Source organism: Octopus bimaculoides, chromosome 21 (assembly GCF_046866305.1).
Source record: "Octopus bimaculoides isolate indiv1 chromosome 21, ASM4686630v1, whole genome shotgun sequence".
Lineage (NCBI taxonomy): Eukaryota > Metazoa > Mollusca > Cephalopoda > Octopoda > Octopodidae > Octopus > Octopus bimaculoides.
The window spans coordinates 28,906,201-28,920,232 of record NC_142948.1 but is presented as its reverse complement, the minus strand read 5'-3'; the positions used below and the strand labels follow the sequence as shown (position 1 = coordinate 28,920,232).

The following is a 14,032-nucleotide window of genomic DNA, read 5'->3' as shown; positions in this document are numbered from 1 at the left end:
GAGGAGTGCTTCGGACTGAAGCGATCTCACTGTATTTGGTTTATCGACCCTGGAGGAATTAAAAAAACAATGCAGATTTCATCAAAATTTGAACTGCTAATCAATATGTAGCAACGCTACTAAACTTTTACTACATACACTCAATTTGTATGTAACACGTGTTGTTAATTATCATTGTTATTATAAAATTCGACGAGTATTGGAGTGCAAAAACGTTAGGTTTTCTGCTGAATCGAAATTCCGGCTCAGGTTCGATTCTTAGTTGATGCAAATCCTCTTTGTTATCGCGCTACCCATACCTTTAAGAAAAGGAGGCATAAATATTTCATCTCTTTCTCTGTCATTTGAGCAAAGAAAATAAATGATTATAATATTAGAACGTAAAATCTGACTGTGATAGGTTTTCCGATTCCATGCTGGTCCCTCAACATTTCAGACTACTAATGACCTTGAAAAGTGCATGAGCAGCTCACAAATCCTTTGCATTATTATTTTTTAAATATTGCCATCTCCACGGTAATTCGATCCGTGATCGAGTTTCAGTTCCCTCTTTGAGCCATTTCTTCATTACATTTACATCTAGGATACTTCATACGAATATCATAATATATCGGCTTAAGTGCTTTATATTTTTGGGGCTCCAGGAAGGATGAAATGTAAAGGTAACTTCGGCGGAGTTTAAACGCAGAGTGTAAAGCGAACACTGAATATCGGAGGCAGTTTGTCTCACGCTCTACCGATTCTGCCATCCACTTCCATTTCACTTCGCCTTCGGCATGGGGCACGCTCGTCCTGCTAGAAACAGCAGCTAAAAATCTTCACCTCCTTTCTTTTAAAAAGGGAAGACACATTGGATAAGGGTAGATGTACTCTTAAAAGGGACAGGATGGTCACGACAGACCTGTAATTAAAGGCGTGTCTCACATTTAATCACAGCTCTGTTGTACCTGGGCTGACATGGGGCCGAACAACAACCTGTATCGAGCTAATCGATATAACCTGTACACGATCTAAGAGCTCGAAATAGCAAGCTAATATCCTTCAAATTTCACAAGGAGGGTTACATTAGATAGTGTATTCTTCCAAACACTAGGTCTGAAAATAAGACGGGAAAGACACAGATAGAATACTTTTGATCAAAGGTCAGTTCGATAATAGTTAACCTGGATGAGACATTAGGGAAAGACATTCATATCACAAATATTACATCACAGCTCTCCGAAGCATATGAAACACGATGTGGTCGCTCGTATTATGTTTACATCACAATTGCAGTCGATAAGGAAATACTGGTGATAAAAGTGGGTCTATTTCAGTTGGAATGAACGAAAAAAAGCCTTCAGATTAACATAGAAATCGTAATATGTAAGGGTCGTTATTGCTTTAAGCTCTAGATCATCCCAGGATGAGCAAGGACTATAATGAAAGGGTACACTCGTTTTTTTTTTTGTTTTTTTCTCCATGCTGTATTAAGAACAACACAAACAAATTCATCGTTTTAATTAATAGTTTTTTTAAGCAGCTGCTATTTTTAGCTGATTTCAGCGACTGCGTGGAAGCTTCGCCGTTAGTTCTGATATGATTGCTGTTAGCCCCGTGTAAGCTCTGTCGAAACAGACCTAGCGTTCTAACCATGACTAGTCTATCTATCTATCTATCTATCTATCTATCTGCCTCTCTGTCTGTCTCTTTTTGAATATATAGGCGCAGACGTTGCTCTGTGTTAAGAACTTCCCTTCCCAACCACAATTCCGAGTTCGGTCGCACTGCATGACACCTTGGGTAAGCGTCTTCTACTATAGCCCTGGGCCGACCGAAGCCTTGTGAGTAGAGTTGGTAGACGGAAACTGAAAGAAGCCTGTCATATATATGCGTGTGTGTGTGTGTGTGTTTCACTTCCCTTATCGCTTAACAAGCGTTGTTGGTTTGTTTATGCCCCATAACTTAGCGGTTCAACGAAAAGGAGGCGACAGAATAAGTACCAAATCTTTTTTTTTTTTTTTTTTGTTAATTTTTTTAAGGGGTCTAGGATCGATTCGTTCGACTTATCCCTTCAAGGCAGAGCCTCAGCATGGCCGCAATCTAATGAATGCAACAAATAAAAAAATGTATACACGCACACACACACACACACATATATATATATATATATAGATATATATATATATACTTGTCACAGTGTGACAAGGTTGACCCTTTGAATTACAGGCACAACAGAAACAGGAAGTAAGAGTGAGAGAAATTCGTGGTGAAAGAGTACAGTAGGGTTCGCCACCACCACCCTGCCGGAGCTTCGTGGAGCTTTAAGTGTTTTCGCTCAATAAACACTCACAATGCCCGGTCTGGGAATCGAAACCGCAATCCTATGACCGCGAGCCCGCTGCCCTAACTACTGGGCCATTGCGCCTCCTGTAAGGGTGGTATACAGAGGAGGCTAAGTTGAACGGACAGCTGACGGAGAAGGGAAAGCAATTAAACATTGGTCATCGTTGTGTAACCTCAAGACAACCTGGACTGATCAAAACCCTTCCAGTCATGGCTATCACGATTTTTTTCTTGGATACATCAAGGAGTAAATCATCCGATGTGTCATTTGTTTAACTCTTGGTAGCTCTTGTGCATTACATACGACACACATGGCGCACTTCCCTTGTATCCATGCATCGTATATGATGCACACATCCAATTTCTTTTCAACCACCAGAATAATTTGGGATTTTTTAAAGGAAAGCTTTCTATTACTCAAAACATATGAAACAAAGTGTAACTAAAAACCTGAAAACAAGCATGGACGTTTCGGGCCAACTCATGAAAATGTTTTGCACAGACAAAGGATTAATATTGTGTAGATTTGAAGGGAAGGCTGTTATTTCTAGCAAAGGAACGACCACATAGAGGCCAAGAAAGAAAAGTATCACCGAGGGAAGGGAACCAAGAAACAGAGATGTGTGATGCTAATTCTTTTCTGAAGACTAATGGAGGTTTAATCAAAGTGAGATAGCATCGATCAGAGCTTGAAACCATGATGTAATGTCGATGAAATCTTGTTCCCAGTTGACGGTGATAGAACAGCATCCATTACTGTCATAGTTTCTCCATAGTAGATATATGAAAGCAAAGAGGTGAATGCCCCTGTGGTCTGATGTCTAAGGTGAATATTGTTATTGATGAAAAGCGTTTATTCGTGACTAGTCTGTCTTATTTTTAGTCATAATCTATCTACGAATCTATTACATACAACGTGTCCTTATTCTTGAGACGGGACCGTATGCTCAGAGGGAGGCGAGGTGACAGAAACGTTTGCACGCCGGGCGAAATGCCTGGCGGTATTTCGTCTGCCGTTACGCTCTGAGGTCATATTCCGCCGAGGTCGACTTTGCCTTTCATCCTTTCGGGGTCGATTAAATAAGTACCAGTTACGCCCTGGGGTCGATGTAATCGACTTAATCCCTTTGTTTGTCCTTGTTTGTCCCCTCTATGTTTAACCTCCTGTGGGCAATAAAAAAATAGGTATGCTCAGAGGGAGATTTTGCTGCTATTTCAATGAAGTTGTGAGATTGCATGCAACTCCCTTCGTTGTTGCTGTTGTGTTGTCTTTAAACTAGAGTTGGCTCCTGAATGGGCAGACCAGTAATCAAAAATAACCTAGTCACCATGAGTGCCTTGCTTTTGTTAATCTTTCCCACCCCAAATCTTATTTAAGATAATTGTGTGTCTGAGGAAGAGTAGAGGGTCTTGTTATTTGTCTTCCACCAACCACTTCAAGAATTTTGAATTTTCACCATTTTTTTTTTAATTTTTAGATTTTCTACTTTGATGTAACTTCTGAAAAAAAAATTTTTTAATGTGATTTTCGTTATCAGTAGGCAAAACCTCAGGGTTTTTTTTAAACATATTGGCGATCGCCGTCGAGACCTCAAGTGCTTTCGGACCCAGCACAAAATCGATACAACTGCGACCCGTCTGAGAAATAATCCCCACGAGGAAGTGGAGAGGTTGTTACAGCGAGTGTCACTGGCAATTCTCTCAGGCAACGCCTTTGCAATTATGTCTGCGAGGCGCAGCTGAACACGCCATTAGGTGTGGAGTGTACAACCCGTTACTCCTGGCTCCACCACCTCTTTTTTCTTCTTACCAAGCTTCTTACCACACAACTACACCTACACATACACACACGCACATGCGACAGGTTCGTTCAATGTTTCCGTCTACCAAGTGGAGGCCCAGTGGTTAGGGCAGCGGACTCGCGGTCATAGGATCGCGGTTTCGATTCCCAGACCGGGCGTTGTGAGTGTTTATTGAGCGAAAACACCTAAAGCTCCACGAGGCTCCGGCAGGGGATGGTGGCGAACCTTGCTGTACTCTTTCAACACAACTTTCTCTCACTCTTACTTCCTGTTTCTGTTGTGCCTGTAATTCAAAGGGTCAGCTTTGTCACGCTGAATATCCCCGAGAACTACGTTAAGGGTACACGTGTGTGTGGAGTGCTCAGCCACTTGCACGTTAATTTCACGAGCAGGCTGTTCCGTTGATCGGATCAACTGGAACCCTCGACGTCGTAAGCGACGGAGTGCCAATAACAACAGTGCAACAACAACATCCGTCTACCAAATCCACTCAGAAGATTTTGGTCGGCCCATGGCTATAGTTGAAGACACTTGCCGAAAGTTCCACACAGTGGAACTGAACTCGAAGCAGTGTGGTTTGGAAGAGAACGTCTTGCAGCCACGCCTGCACTTGATTGTATGAAAAATAACAAATGAACTGGTCACGGTTGGACTATTTTTGATCATAGGTCAATTCGGTCAGACCCAATAACTGGTGGAGAAGGTTGTTGTTGTTGTTGGCACTCCGTCGCTTACGACGTCGAGGGTTCCAGTTGATCCTTTCAACGGAACAGCCTGCTCGTGAAATTAACGTGCAAGTGGCTGAGCACTCCACAGACACGTGTACCCTTAACGTAGTTCTCGGGGAGATTCAGCGTGACACAGAGTGTGACAAGGCTGACCCTTTGAATTACAGGCACAACAGAAACAGGAAGAAAGAGTGAGAGAAAGTTGTGGTGGAAGAGTACAGCAGGGTTCGCCACCATCCTCTGCCGGAGCTTCGTGGAGCTTTAGGTGTCTTCGCTCAATAAACACTCACAACGCCCGGTCTGGGAATCGAAACCGCGATCCTATGACTGCGAGTCCGCTGCCCTAACCACTGGGCCATTGCGCCTCCCGGTGGAGAAGGAAACAGCAATCAAAAACTCTTGCATGGTTGGAATCATTGACCATAATTCTGTGAAATAAAATCTGACCAGATACTATACAATAACAATGACAGTATTTACCTGGTCTTTATATTATGAAACCCCTTCTCAGACCCCTTTAAAGAACGAAAGGTAAAGCTGTCTGACACCGCAGAATTTTGAACGCGGAACAAAAGGAAAAATAAAAAGTAGCCGGATTAAATACTTCAAGGAATTTTTATCCGCTTCTCTACCGACCCCTCCTCCCATCTTTATTTATTAAACAGAAACGAATCAAATATATGTGGAACTGGATAACGCTTTGCCTCTTTGTCTCTCTCTGTCTTTCTTTCGTCATCATGAGAAAATTAGAATTCTAGAGGGGGGGGATGCAGGGGGAGGGGGGACCCCGAAGGAAGAGAGAGACAGAGACGGAGATATTTATTGTTCGGTTTTGACGAGATAAGGTCATCTCCAATCCTTCCCCCCATACACATATACCCTCCGACGACTCCGCCGCCGCCGCCGCCATGTCATTATTACTAGTGCTACAGCATTTACTACTACTACTACTACTACTACCACTGTAAGGGAGAGAACAAGGAGGCAGAGGGAAAGAGGTGGGGGGACAGCGCTATCATATTAGCTGCAGCTTAAGTAACAGCAAATGGAAAAGCAATTATAAAGTAACAATAGGAGAGACATGATAAACAAACGAGAGGAGAGTCATGCTTAATGCGCCGTCACCACCCTATCACCACCGCCACCCTTACAATAACTATCTGTCTCTCTTTCTATTGGATGTGTGTGAATGTGTGCGTACATATACATAGATATATGCGCGCGCATACACATACACACATGTATCTCCGTGTCTTTATCTACAGAGATAAAACTAGATTGTGTTTTTTGTTCTGATTTAATAATTTACCTATGTCTAAAAGCATATTATTCATGGTGGTGCTACTATCGAATGAGATGGAGAGATGAGAGAGAGAGAGAGAGAGAGAGATGATGATGTTGATGCTGGTAGTGGTGGTGGTGGTGGCGGCGGCGACTGTCATGATGCTGTAGGTGGTGGTTGTGGTGGCGATAGTGGAAACGATAGGTGGATGGAAAGAAGGGAAAAATAGATAAGTTTTGCGGTGATGGACTGCAGAGCTGATACGGAGATATAATAGATAGAAGGCATTCCGAGAGAATAGAGTCGGATATTATCTAGAGCGCTGGAAATCGTAAAATCGTAAATTTCCAACACCTCAGCCTCCCACAACTATTGAAAGGGGACTCCTTCTCCTTTAGTCTTTCAGTTTTGACTTTCTTTTGAACATTTTTTGTCATTTTTCTTTTATTTTACAAACTTATATGTGAACATGAAGATTATTTCTTTAAAATTATGCGAAACTAAATTCCCCGAAATTTTTTTCCAAAACGAGACGAAACTAAAAAATTTACGGAAAGGGAAGGAGGGGCAAAAGCATTCACACATAGATCCCTCTCTCTCTCTCCCTCTTTCTTTTTTGACAGATTCTTATAATAGGATACTTAAACCACTTAAACCGATGCAAACATGGTATTTGTCGTGGCACTAGATGATTTCCGACTCTACTCTACAGGAATACCAATAGATAGTGATAGAATGTAGGCAGATAAAAGGGTGACAGACAGACAGACGGACGGATGGTTATGCCTCACAGAAATGAAGTTTGTTATCGTTGCTATTGAAATGCATTCCAAACTGTCTTTTCCTATGAGGAAAGAACCCAGGACAATATGGTAATACAACGCATCCGTTTTTAAGAGGGTAGGATGCAATTTGAAGGGAGCTGGCTGATATTTCTAGCAGGTCGAGTGGCGTCATGTGGTAGGTACGGGTGGAGAAGTTTCTGTTGCTGGTCAACTCTGATTAAGTGGACTTCTGATCAAAGACATTCCATCGATGACCACCTCATCAGTGTATTTGGGCAGATGATGTAGCATTATGCATGGTAACCAATATGTTCTGCTTTTGAAGATTGTAGAATATGATTTTGAAGGAAGATTTTGACTGTTATATCTAGCGAGTCGAACGACCATACAGATGTTCTCAAAGAGCTAAGGTTAGTGTTGGTGTTGCTGTTGTTTAGATCGAAGGATTAAGTAGATCTTTTATCAAAGACATTCTGGCCATGATCACGCCGTCCGTTTCACGAACGATAAATGCTTCAGCAGGTCATCATCCAATGTGTCTCCGACCTTTTCAAGACAATACATGAGGAACTGGCTTCTGTTTCTAGCTAGCGATATGACCACGTAGAGGCTCTCACGCAGAGAACATATATGAAGAGAGAGGGGAGAGACAGACAGGAAGGAACGCAGATAGCGATCGAACTGGAAAAAAGGTATATATATATATATATATATATATATATATATATATATATATATATATATATATATATATATATATATATATCACAGATCCCTATGGATCACACAGGTTGTAATCCTTTGAAACATATGTAGGAATAAAGTATGCAATTGTAACATGCGTTTTCTCCATTCCTTAAATTTTTAAATATACTCAAATACCCAAAATTTCAAGGAGTTCCTGCCTTAAAAACAGGAACTACACCACAGTTATTTTCTGTTCTTTGCTACATTGGTTTCTATTAACCCATTTATTCTATCCGAAGAATTTTTATTCATTAAGATAGAAGAAATACATATAATTATATATATATATATATATATATATATATATATATATATATATATATATATATATATATATATGTGCATTTTTCTTTCTAATTTTGGTACAAGGCCAGTATTTTTGAGGGATAGGAGTCAGTCAATTACATTGACCCCAGTACTTTACCGGTACTTATTTCTGTCAATCCTGAAAGGATGAAAGGCAAAGTTAACCACGGCAGAATTTGAACTCAGAAAAGAAACGTAGGAAACGCCGCTATAAGCATTTCGTCTGACGTCCCAACTATTCTGCCAGATTCTTGCTTTCTAATCACTAATTAAGATGGAGGCAGGGCTCATAATCGTTTTCAGGAACGAACCTCGTGGGGGAAAAGAGGGAAGAAAGAGTCCTCAAAGCGGGCAGGGTCTGGTCCCGATACTTGCAACAGAGCAGGACTCCACTAAAAACACTTAATGATCAGGTGGTGCTCATGAAACGAGTGACGGGTCTATCACACGAGTAGCTCCCGGTGCGATTTGAACCCGGAACTCAAAGAGCTGAATGCATGCTAGCATGCTAACAAAATATCTTGTCTAATGCGCTAATTTTTCCACCGAACCACCGTCTTAGACAAGGACTTATTCATCTAAGCTAGAGGTTCTCAACCAATTTCTTTTTCTATCTATGAACCCCTTTGATTACTATTTCACCTGGAGGGACCCCTACATCTATTCAATGTTATTTTGCCCTTCCCAAGTTCAGTTGTGTAGAATTGCAATAGAACATGACTCAGGGACCAGAAACATGTTGAACTAAGTAAAACGCTAGAGAATGAAATCTAGTTGTTACTTGTTTCTTGCATTCTTGCAATAAATACGTCTAAGTCAAAATTTTTTTATCTGTTCTTAAAATAATCCTGTGGATCTCCCAATTTGCAATTTTGCTTGTATGGTCTCCAAAAAAATGTTCTATGGACTCCAAATGGTCATATGCACCCCGGTACAGAACCGATGATTTAATCAGAAGGAAGAAAGGTAAACATTGACTTCAGAACGCAAAGAACTGGAATAAAGAACACAAACGTGTGAGTATGAGGGAGAGAATTAATTATTATATATATATATATATTGGAGTGGCTGTGTAGTAAGTAGCTTGCTTACCAACCACATGGTTCCAGGTTGAGTCCCACTGCGTGGCATCTTGGGCAAGTGTCTTCTCCTATAGCCTCGGGCCGACCAAAGCCATTTCAATGGATTTGACAGACGGGAACTGAAAGAAGCCCGCCGTATATATATGTATATATATATATATATATATATATATATATATATATAAAAGTAAATCACCACATCGATTCGGTTGTTCCCTGTTACAACTAATATAGTTACAAAATAATAATGTTGTTAATTTAATCGTTGGTTCTTCGACTCGGTATTTTCACTCGCGAGACACACCACCGTACGTTCGTGCACCATGGAGAACGATCTCCTCGGGTTCTTCCCCTCAGCTCTGTTCTGTGTGTGTGTGTGTGTGTGTGTGTGTGTGTGTGTGTGTGTGCGCGTGCGTGCGTGCGTGTGCGTGTGTGTGAGAAGACAATACGTTCTAATAAATTAAGGTGTGGTATAGGAAGAGAGAAGGAAAGACAGGATGGTGCCGGGCGGTGAACCAAACTGGTTGTGCATAAATACACACACACACACACACACACATACATACACACACTAACACGCGCGAACAAGCTGCCACCAACACCAACACTCCCATCATCAATTATTCTTACATCTCCACTGATTCATTCCGTCGCCTTCTTAGGACAAAGACATTGAAATTTATAATCTGTACATCTTTTAAAATTAGTTTAGCTTGCTGAAATAATAAAATTTTAATATCTTATTTTATTCTATTTTTATTTTTTCAATTTGAAAAAGGAAAATGTCTTTTCTTTTCTCCACCCCCACCCCCCGTTATTCATCTCCAACAATCGAGACGACGTGCGCACGCACACAATATACGGCTTCCCTCCGCAAGCACTTCTGGTGCTAAAATATCTCCGAGCAATTATTCTATAGTTTGTTAATTGTAATTTCTATTGTCCTTTTTTTATGTGTGTTTTAGTTATTGATGTTGTTGTTCTTGTGGTTATCCTTATATCAGTGTTGTTGTTGTTGTTGCTAATCTTGTTGTCTCGGTCGTGGTCATCACCATCGAAGCCGTTCTCGTGTGACGTCAGAAGACACAAATTATGAAATGTCTAAACTGTTAAAACTTGATCATTTATTGATTTCAAATTTTGGCACAAGCCCAGTAGTTTCGGGGTGGAGGAAGGGGCTAAGTCGATTACATCGAACCCTAGCGTTCAAATGATACCAATTTATTGATCCCGAAAGGATGAAAGGTAAAACTGACCTTGGTGAACTTTGAACTCAGAACGTAAAGACGGACGAAACGCCGCCAAGCATTTCGTCCGGCGTGCTAACAATTTTTTCTACTTTAGTCACAAGGCCCGAATCTTTTGGGGAGGGGACCAGTCAATTAGATCGTCTCCAGTATGCAACTGGTACTTGATTATCGACCCCCAAAGGATACAAGGCAAAGTCGACCTCGGTGGAATTTGAACTCGGAACGAAAAGACAGACGAAATACCGCTAAACATTTCTCCTGGCGTGCTAACAATTCTTTTCTACACTAGGCACAAGGCCCGAAATTTTGGGGGTAGGAAAGGCAGCCGATTAGATCGACCTCAGTACCCAACTGGTACTTAATTTATCGACACCGAAAGGATGAAAGGCAAAGTCAACCTTGGCGGTATTTGATGATGATGACACCACTTTTAGTACTTCATCAAGTTAGGCAGGTCTTCCAGAGAACAATATATTGCCATTCATCTTGGTCCTTTGTTATCTTCCCTGTGAGGGTTCAAGGTCCTGAGATTCAGCCATCACCACTTCATCCCATGTTTTCTACAAGCTCCATCTACATTAAGTGATTGGCATTTCTTTATGGGGCCATTCCAATAAGGTAGTTATCCACCCCTGATTCAAACTCTCTCCTGTATGTGATTTGCTTCTACTTCTGCGAGACTAACGACTCACAGGGTGTATGACCGGTTAATATGATGTCTCCGAAGAAATCGTGAAAATACTGTTGTAAATGCAGTAATTATAGAGGGGAGATTGGTTGGCACTCCGTCGGTTACGACGACGAAGGTTCCAGTTGATCCGATCAACGAAACAGCCTGCTCGTGAAATTAACGTGCAAGTGGCTGAGCACTCCACAGACACGTGTACCCGTAACATAGTTCTCGGGGATATTCAGCGTGACACAGAGTGTGACAAGGCTGACCCTTTGAATTACAGGCACAACAGAAACAGGAAGTAAGAGTGAGAGAAAGTTGTGGTGAAAGAGTACAGCAGGGTTCGCCACCATCCCCTGCCGGAGCCTCGTGGAGCTTTAGGTGTTTTCGCTCAATAAACACTCATAACGCCCGGTCTAGGAATCGAAACCGCAATCCTATGACCGCGAGTTCGCTGCCCTAACCACTGGGCCATTGCGCCTCCACTATAGAGGGGAGAATGTAGACAGCAAAGTTATTTCACTTCATAGATACCCTGCAAATGTCACTATTCATCTTATTTGGTTCCAGAGATGGAGACTTGTAAGGAAAGACACTGTTTACACTGCAAATAGCCAGATTTGCTCCCAGCATTTCATCAAATCTAAAGGACCATCGACAGATCACCCCTTGCCATCCGTTTATTAGATAAACTTCGGAGACATGTGTATGTGACTGTGCATTTGTATTTGATAAATATGATAGCGATAAAAAAAAAAATATTCAAAATTAAGTCTCATTTATTTATTATTTATTGTAAAGCATAAAAAGTTTTGAAAGGTACAACGATGCACTATAATATAAAAAAATGGACTATATATTTGTTGTAATTAAGTTATCTATAATCCGATGATATTTCGGAATACAATTCCTTCTTCAGATATTCTTAGATGGAGTCTATGCTATAAACTTTTATTATTTATTGTTTTAATTATACATTTATTTCCTTACAACCATGAAAAATACAATTTATTATACAAGGGGGAAAAAAGTCAAAATAATTAGACAGGCTCTTTCCCTGCAGTGCAGTTGCAATCAACTGGATGCACATTGCCAGTGACCTTCTCAAATAATTCTTTAACTCGAGCTGCTTAATATTCATGAGATGACACACAACAACAATGGCGTGGGTAGTCTGCAGATGTAGAATTGTTTGCACGGAGAGCCACCTAGCCAAGGGAGATAATCTACTTATCGGAATGTCTTATACTGCTGTCTTCATCCATACACATTACATGTCCATACCAGAGCAATCTTCTTTCTAGCAGACTACATCTGACTCCCCTTATGTCCAGTTTTTCTCTCAGCCCATTTATACTATAACATTCATGCATATTCAACAGAGTATACTAAATTTATTCCTTTCTAGTCTGCTCAAGTATTCACCCATTACACTCAAAGTCCTTGTCTCACCACCATGCAACATTACAGTCCTGACACAAGTGTCATACAATCTACCCATCTATCTATACAATGAAGCAGATATCATTCATTTCATATCTAATGATACTACATTGCATATTTTTCGGCTACTTTGTTTCTAGTTCTTCAGCATATCCGAAGGTGCAGGAGTGGCTGTGTGATAAGTAGCTTGCTTACCAACCACATGGTTCTGGGTTCAGTCCCACTGTGTGGCACCTTGGGCAAGTGTCTTTTACAATAGCCACAGGCTGATCAAAGCCTTGTGAGTGGATTTGGTAGATGGAAACTGAAAGAAGCCTGTCATATATATATATATATATATATATATATATATATATATATATGTTTGTATGTCTGTGTTTGTCCGCCACAACATCGCTTGACAACCGATGCTGGTGTGTTTACATCCCCATCAGTAATCGGTTCGGCAAGAGAGACCGATAGAATAAGTACTAGGCCTACAAAGAATAAGTCCTAGGCTTACAAAGAATAAGTACTGGGCTTACAAAGAATAAGTACCAGTATTACTAAGAATAAGATTTGCTTGGCTAAAGGCGGTGCTCCAGCATGGCCACAGTCAAATGACTGAAATAAATAGAAGAATATATGCTTGTCTTCATCATCAACGAGCCTGCAGTTACTGCGTGAATATGAAACACTTGCTAAAGCAACCTTCGACTTGCCTCCTGTTGAAAACAGCAACCAGCAATAATACACAGACACACACACACACTTGCGTTTGCCCTTGTTCCCTGGACTCCTGCAGTCGGCAGTAGTGATGGCCAAATGAGCTTCATCACAAAACCCTGCTGGTACCCTCAACTTTTATAAGCTTCGTCAAAAAACCCTGATAGTACCCATAACTTTTACAAGCTTATTCTTACCCTGAATGCTATACTTTCAAAGCAACAATTTCTCCTGCTGATTATATCTCACAGATAACAAAATCTATAAATGCTTCTAATAATCCACTTGAGTTGTGAAGAGAATCAATTTCTTGTGGGCTCAGAATTTTTACAGCATCCTTGTATCTGTCATATATGAAGCACATGTTCACAGTTAATATACCTGTGTTTCTATTACATCTCCTGTGTAACCATACTCTTTTACTTGTTTCAGTCATTTAGCTGCGGCCATGCTGAGCACCGACATTAGTCGAGCTAATCGAACCCAGGACTTATTATTTTTAAGCCTAGTACTTATTCTATCGGTCTCTTTAGCCGAACTGCTAAGTTACAGGAGCGTAAACACACCAGCATTGGTTGTTAAGCAATGTTGGGGGGACAAACATATACACACACATCCATATATATATATATATATATATATATATATATACATATATACGACTTCCTTCTTTCAGTTATCGTCTACCAAATCCACTCACAAGGCTTTGGTCGGCCCGAGGCTATAGTAGAAGACACTTGCCCAAGGTGCCATGCAGTGGGACTGAACCCGGAACCATGTGGTTGGTAGGCAAGCTACTTACCACACAGCCACGGGCAGAATATGCCTGCTAGAAGAATGTGGTTTAAGAAATTATTATTTCTTATATTTAATTGTTTATATTATGATTTTATTTACTTCATGT

General features: G+C 40.8%; 1 protein-coding gene across 1 annotated transcript in view; it reads right to left on the bottom strand.

Annotated features, from left to right (window-relative positions):
* LOC149131544 (LIM domain transcription factor LMO4.2-like) overlaps positions 1–14,032 on the bottom strand; it is a 201,031-nt gene that overhangs the window by 175,772 nt on the left and 11,227 nt on the right. The gene's annotated exons all lie outside the window — the stretch shown is intronic.